The 7300-nt window shown below is 36.0% G+C and overlaps 1 non-coding gene across 1 annotated transcript; it reads left to right on the top strand.

Annotated features, from left to right (window-relative positions):
* The first annotated feature begins 2955 nt into the window (after positions 1-2955).
* LOC149811353 (small nucleolar RNA snoR103) lies at positions 2956-3078 on the top strand. Its single transcript, XR_016428650.1, has one exon. It is a non-coding gene; the product is annotated as a small nucleolar RNA snoR103 (small nucleolar RNA).
* The last annotated feature ends 4222 nt before the right edge of the window (positions 3079-7300 follow it).

The raw sequence follows: 7300 nt of genomic DNA, 5'->3' as shown, positions 1-7300 counted from the left end.
ACTGTGCCTTGATGGCACTGGTTGGAATGTTTGTGAATCATTGCTTTCTTCCATGATGCCTAACGACAGCAGTAATGAAGAGAAGACACTGGAATGTTTTGTAACACTGGAACATTGATAATGGGAGCACTGTTACAGCAGATGGCGCAGGCGAACGTCTCCACTTTAAATGGTTAACATCAAACTTTCTGGAAGGAGGACTTTTTTGTCCTTTTCCCCACCCGTCGTTTCACAACTTTTGAATGGAGGATATTTTTGTCATTTCCTCGAACCGTCATTTCAGGGCAAGAAAAGCAAGTAAGGGTGATTAAGTCTTTGCAACAGCACCAGAGTCCGATGCAAAGTTATGTCAACATACACGGGAATACGAGCCCCATGTGCATGAATACGTGGCGCTCATTCGATCCCCCGAACACGGACGTGGGATTCAGTGAATCATCGGGGGCGAACATACACAACCTACTCGCATCAATACAGGAAGACCGCGTTTCTCACCATCATGTACGACAACATGGCCGAAAGTGCAGAACGTCAATGCATGAAGATTATGCAACGTGTCTCATCATCGTTTGCATGGGAAACCTTAGCAGTACAATCCAGTGTGTCTGACTAATCAGCGCTACCCAACGCTCCTTGCATATTGCCTAGTTACACACTACTGAATGATCAAATGCTTGAGCACTTATGCCATTGCTCTACCAATGTGATCAGCATGTGAATGATCATGCACAATATTTGCATTTTATTTATCTTTATTTATGCATGATTCATGATAAAATCGCATTAAAAACCTATCTTTATCGTTGTTTTTGAGAATTTGCATCGAGATTGAATTTCCATGATAAAATCATATTTTTTGGTTTGACCCTGCATTTTTCAGTATTTTATTAGTTTAGAATTTTTCCAATTCATAGTTTAATTAGATTAAAAGTGTTTTACTAATTTTTAATTAGTTTAGGAAAAAAAACTTTTAAAAAACATGTTTTTGAGGAAGACCTATTTTAGAATTTTAGCAAATATTTTAGACTTCTATAGAAAATATGTTTTAACCTAATTTTTGTTTATAAATACTTCTTTTCCAGCCAAGAGAAGTTGTTTTTCCTTATGCAACATGCGCCCCTCAATCTCTTTTCTCTGCCTCCCCTTCTTCCTTTCTCCTCCTCCTTTTTTATCGATTGGTTGTCTACCTTCTTCCTTTCTTGCTTCTTATGCTTCTCACTCTGATTTCTAAACTTCGTCGTTGTCGGTTCCTCGCATCCCCTTTGCCGAAAAAGGGTTGAAGTTCGTTTGGGTGCAATAAGGGAAGCGTTTGGAAGTGCGATGAGCCCTCTTTCGAGTTCTCAAAGAGCCCTCTGAGGTCCCTAAAAGGCTCCCTTAAAAGGCCCTTTAGGCTCTCAGAAAGGCATTTCAAGCCCTTAAAAAGGCCCTTCCAGCCCCTCAGGAAGCCCTCTGATTTATCAAACCATACAAAAGTAAACAAAAAGGCAAAGAAGGGACTAAAAACTCGAAGCACTAAAGACGTTTCTCTTATTTTTAGATTAGGATTTTATTTATTTAATTCATTTGGGTATGTAATAAAACCATTTTTTTATTTGTTTAAGCCCTTTGCAAGGGCATCACTCTTAATTAAATTAATTAACTATTTTTATTTTTTTAAGGCAATAAAGAGTAGCTTAGTTGTGTGTTTGAATACAAAGTATTTTCTGTTCCCTGAATTTGACCCAAATTTCACCACTAGCATAGTGACAAATATCGCAATATTTATGAAAATCTCACAAAAAAATGCGAGAATTACTTTGAATGTTTTAAATGGCTAAATCTCATGAGATTTATAAAATCTCGCAAGATTTTTTGTTTCTGACATTTTCTCGCGATAATATCATGAGATTTACTAAATCTCATGATATTAACACAATATGTTTGTTACCCGTTTTATTTTACACGATTTCAAAACTCTAAAAACCCTAAGTTTGCAAAAAATACAAATATTATGTTGAGTCTGTTCTGCTGCAAGGGGAGACAGCCGACAACTTCAACCAATTCATTACTCTGTTCCTTTCTTTGTGGGGCACAACAACTGATCGTAGGTCTTGTGGGACTCTCTTTTCTTCCTGCTTCTAAAACAAGGTATGGATTTTTTTCAGTCAAACCTCCACCTTAGTGTCTATATTGGCGAACAAAAGAAGAAAGAGAGTCCAAACAATGCTTCATTCACTTCAAACAATGCATGATTACCAAACAGTAATATGATTTGAGTTATTTCATACCACCATCAATAGCAGAATTTGCATGATGAGCCTTCATATTCATATCTTTCAGAATACCTTTTATTTGGTATATGATTTGGGTATAAAAATGATTTTCATGTCTTTTTCATCATCCATATTCTTACTGTTTGGATTTCAGTGAAATGCTTTGCTATGACAATAATACAATTCACTTTGTTTATTTGTCAATCTCTGTTCTGGAATTTTCCCCATAACTTGTCATATCATCACCAAACATGTTCTTGAAGATTTGGAACTTATTTCATCCCTTTCAAAAGTAGTTTTCCAAATCTTTTTCTTGCACACTTGCTTCATCAAATGGGATTTGCGCAATACCCATCTGAAATCATACATGGTTAATCATATGAAATTTTGAGCAATACCTATCCAAAATAATACTTTTGTGAGCATGTGCCTGTTGTTTCTTTTTTATAATTACAAATTATGTGCTGTTATCGAATTTACTTACACAACAACCCTTTATTGTTAATATGATTCTTATTTTTTTTGGTCATTGACTTGTTATCAGTTTCTTTTTTGGATCTTAGTGCTTTATTTTAAAAAAGTGTTTTGCTTAGATTTGACAACAAACTTTCTATTTATGTGTGATGCTAGCTACCATTATTCATGGATCTCATCAAAGATGTTTTTTAATATTTTCAAAAGATGTCCTAATTCTTGGTAGGCCACTTTAGATGTGTGCTTGCTGTAAATGTGGACAGAAAGCAAAATTTCATTTCTTTGAGGTTTTGGTGGTCTTTAGGTGGACATATAATTAGTAATGGTGTCCATAAAGTACCACCATACATATTCTCAAAATACATACTTTATCACCAACTGCGTAGTCAACTCTTATGTAGTTGAATGATACAAATTTTTACCATGTAATGAGCATAGACTCTGCACTGGCTATTCTTTTACACTTTTTCATTCTTATCTTAAATGATGATTGATGAGGAAGACATTGCATATGGTTTGCATCTGTTTATAGGGAGAATAGGATGATTTCTAGTATTATATGGATTTTTTCACTCTAAACAATGCTTCATTCACTTCAAACCGATCCAAGTTCTTTTTATCATATACAAAAAAAATATTTATTACCAAATAGTATAAAATTGCATGATTTGTCTATACCATAAGCATTTCTCTTGAAAGTTGATAATGCATGAAATGTGCATCAATATAACCATTTAGGCATCATTTATAGGCTAAGAACCCATACATAGATGCATTTTAGCGTAAATGAGCTATGGTTCGAATTTTACTCAAATCAGAGTTGAATTGAGTGAGATATTGCATTTTTAGTGCATGAGTGCAAATTTTGAGGCAAATCGGATCAAGATCTGACCCAAATAGCTATTTTGGATCCTGGATCAGCTCATAAACACCATAATCTAACCCACACACGATCCAAATCCATTTCATAAAACATTTGCAAAGAACCCCCTCCAAAATAGGTGCCTAGCTAAAACATTTTTTTAATCTCCTTTTTGAAAATTTGAAAAAGTAGGATTTTAGTATAAAAACTGGCAGAAAACCCTAGGTAGCCATTTTTGCCTTGGGATTTGCACAGTTGGGCTCCTCTTCCTCCTCCATGCCTCTCTCTCTCTCCATGCCTTCCTTCCTTCTTCTCCATTTTTGAATCCTTCTTCTTCATCTCTTCTCTTCTTTCTCATCTTCTTCCTTTTCTTTTACTTCCATCTTTTTCCTCTTCATTGTGTTTCATTTTTAACATGTGCTTTCCTATATTTTGCATAGTTTGCAGACCAAGGAAGGCACCATTTTCAGTTGGTGTGCCGTCTACACCACTAGGAATGACCGACCCTTCCTTTCCCGACCTCTTTTTCACTGAGCATGGCTCGGTTCTCCTTCCATCAATTGGCTCCTTCGTTGGATGCAACCCTTGCAGCCCACACAACCACATTGAAGTAAAAGTAGCAACAACAACGAGCTTGTTGGCGTGAGTTCAAGGTTCAAACTGCTCCCCTCTATCCCTCTATTCGTCGGACAACCCATTTGAGGTACATTTTCTCTTCCCCTTTTCCTCTAGTTAAAGCCTATTAGTTATAGTATTTATGTTTCTTCGTAGATTCTTGTTTTTATTTAGCCTTAGCGTAGTAAAATATGCCCAGACCAACATGCTAAGATCGAGTCTAGCATAGAGTCTAAGTAGTTAGTTTAGTGTTTTTGCGGTTTTTTTAGTAGATTCAACCCTTGTGTCAAAATCAGCTAGAGTTCTTCTAACCGATTTTGCCATTTTCAAGAAGGGTGATATCAGTCATTTTGAGTAGTTTAGAACTGCACTTAAGCATTTATAATTAGTTTAAGTTCTGTATTTCGCTGTTTTTAGATGATATTTTCATTCTAATATGTATGTTAGCCCCTATGCCAAAATCGGCTAGAATAAGTCTAGCCGATTTAGGCATTTTCCAAGAGTGGGTATATTCGATTATTTTTCATTTTAACATGTTTTAATTATATTTAGTTAGCTTAGATTATGAGATTTCTTTTCATTTAGATTAGCGTAGTTTTACTTATTTTCTCATTTTGTGCTTTATATATTCGTTTAGCCCTAAGTGTCAAAATTGGCTAGATTGGCATTCTAGCCGAGTTGTAAGAAGGGTACAAGCTGTAGTTTATCGTAACTTCAACATGTTGGTAGTGTAATTAGCTAGTATTCAGTGTGATATGTGTTTTAGTTAGAATAATTAGATTTGTAGTGTAGAGAGTCGTTAGTTTTTACTATTGAAAAAGCGATTTTTATGACAGTCTTGTCGCAAAATTTTGATTGAGTTTGTTTCGCTCATATCTACAGCATCCAAAGTGATTTTTATATTGCGCAAAATTGGGCTAATTTCCTGATGTGCCAGAAATCCAACGCCACAAAAATCACTCTATTCGAACTCTGTTTGAGCCCTCAACCGTTCTGTTTTTGGCAATCTATCAGAAACTACATTTGTCGTTTGTGCAAGGGTAAAAGAGTCAATTTCTCTCATGATTAGTTGCTGTAATTTTTATGTAGCTTAGCAGAAAATCAGCATAGTTATAGTAGTGTTTTACTTAGTTTATTGTGCTTAATTAATATGATTAGTTGGAGTCATTAGGTGTTCGTTCTAGCGTAATTATTGTCTTAGCATAATAGTTAGTTTTTAGCATTAGCGTAAGTTTAATTTTCCTATTTGTTAACATAATATGTACTAACTTTGGTTTTTGTTATTAGTGTAATTTGTCATTTTGGCTTCGTAGATTTCAATTTTGCTACGTATTCAAATTGTTTTGCATTGTATAATTGATTTTATTTAAGCAAGTGTGAGCATTTAAAATATCAATAAAGTGCAAATTTTAGATTTACTTAGAATATTTCACGTTCCCTGTGGATTTGACCCGTACTCGCCACGAAAGTAGAAAGTCGGTTTTTATTATTTGGTTGTCGATTTTTCAAAGTGTTTTAATGAAAAATATGTTTTAAAAATACCAATTACAAAAGAGCAACCAAATTTTGGCGCCTTTGCCGGGGAAAGGCGATTATATTCTTTTATTTCTAATCTTTCAGTTTATTGATATTTGCTTAGTTAGTTATGTTTTATTTATTCTAGTTAGTAGGATTAGTAAGTAAATATATGTTTCACATAGTTAGTACATATAGGATTCACGTATTGTTTATTTAGGATTCACAATATTGCATGTTGCAGGAGCGATTAGACAGGTGAGTTTTAGATAACATAGTCGTGATTTCTTATTTATATACTAATTTTGAGATTTAGATTTAGCTTTGCTTTTGTTATTTAAATTATGTTTAGCGTGATTAGAATAGGTTGGTTGAGCTTGGTTTAGTTCTTGTTTTTGTTATTGCTTTTTACTTTTCGCTTTTCGCTTTTTGCTTACGTGGGTGGGTAGTTAGATAGATTAGGCTAGGGTGCATACATCTGGACTTAGTTTCAGTGTATGCAAAGGCAAAGGACTTTAGGTATTCTGTTGCATCCTTTCATTGAGGACCCAAAGAGAATTTTACATTCTCCTCGAGGTTTAATCAAAATGGGAGGTTTAGAACCCGAGGTTCCTACACGCCCATTGAGGGAGTACTTCATTCCTACAAAGTATACCCAAGCATCCTGCATTCGGAGACCCGATGTAGGGGTGCTACATTATGAGATTAAGGCTAGTGTTATTCAGATGCTTTCATCTTTCTATAGTCACGAGGATCCCTACCGACATTTAGATGAGTTCCTCGAAATTTGTTCTACAGTGAAGATACAAAATTTTGGGGACAATGCGATGAAGCTGACCCTCTTCCCATTTTCATTAAAGGACAAAACTAAGTATTGGCTAAAATCCTTAGACACGATAGAGATAGGGTCATGGGATCAATTACAACAGCAGTTCCTGAAGAAATATTTTTTCATAGGCAGGACCAACCAATTTAAGCGAGCCATCACCAGTTTCTCTGAACTGGAAAGCGAGCAATTTCATGAGACATGGGAAAGAATGAAGGATCTCCTTAGGAAATGTCTCCATCACCAGGTGCCCATATAGCAACTGGTGCAGAGATTCTACGATGGATTGTCTGACAGGAATCATCAGATGATGGATGTTTCATGTGGGGGTACATTCATGTTGAAAAGCAAGGATGAGGCGTGGCATTTATTTGACACTCTTATCGAGAACTCATTGCACCATGCCTCTACCTCTTGTTCTGAGAGAGTCACACCCAGCGGAGCAAAGCAGAGTGGTGTTCTCGAGATTGGCCTGACGACTGAGCTTGTCAGGTTGAGTTACAAAGCAAAGTAGATATGCTTTCTCAGAAGTTCAACCAACTTCTCTCGGGCCCATCCCAACCTCATCCGGTGTGTGCGTTGTGTGTCAGTCTGGCACATGTTGTCGTTGAGTGCCCTTCGACAGCTCAGTACCCTGAATTTGTGCAAGAGCATGTTCAGGCTGCTCAAGAATATGCCAGACCCATGAACAACTCATTTTCATCTATACACAATCTGGGGTGGCATAATCATATGAATTTCTTGTGGAAGAACCCT

Source organism: Nuphar pumila, chromosome 17, assembly GCF_984573655.1.
Source record: "Nuphar pumila chromosome 17, dmNupPumi1.hap1.1, whole genome shotgun sequence".
In the NCBI taxonomy this organism is placed as follows: domain Eukaryota; kingdom Viridiplantae; phylum Streptophyta; class Magnoliopsida; order Nymphaeales; family Nymphaeaceae; genus Nuphar; species Nuphar pumila.
Note: the sequence above shows the minus strand (reverse complement) of the source record. Positions and strands in the feature narration are given on the sequence as shown.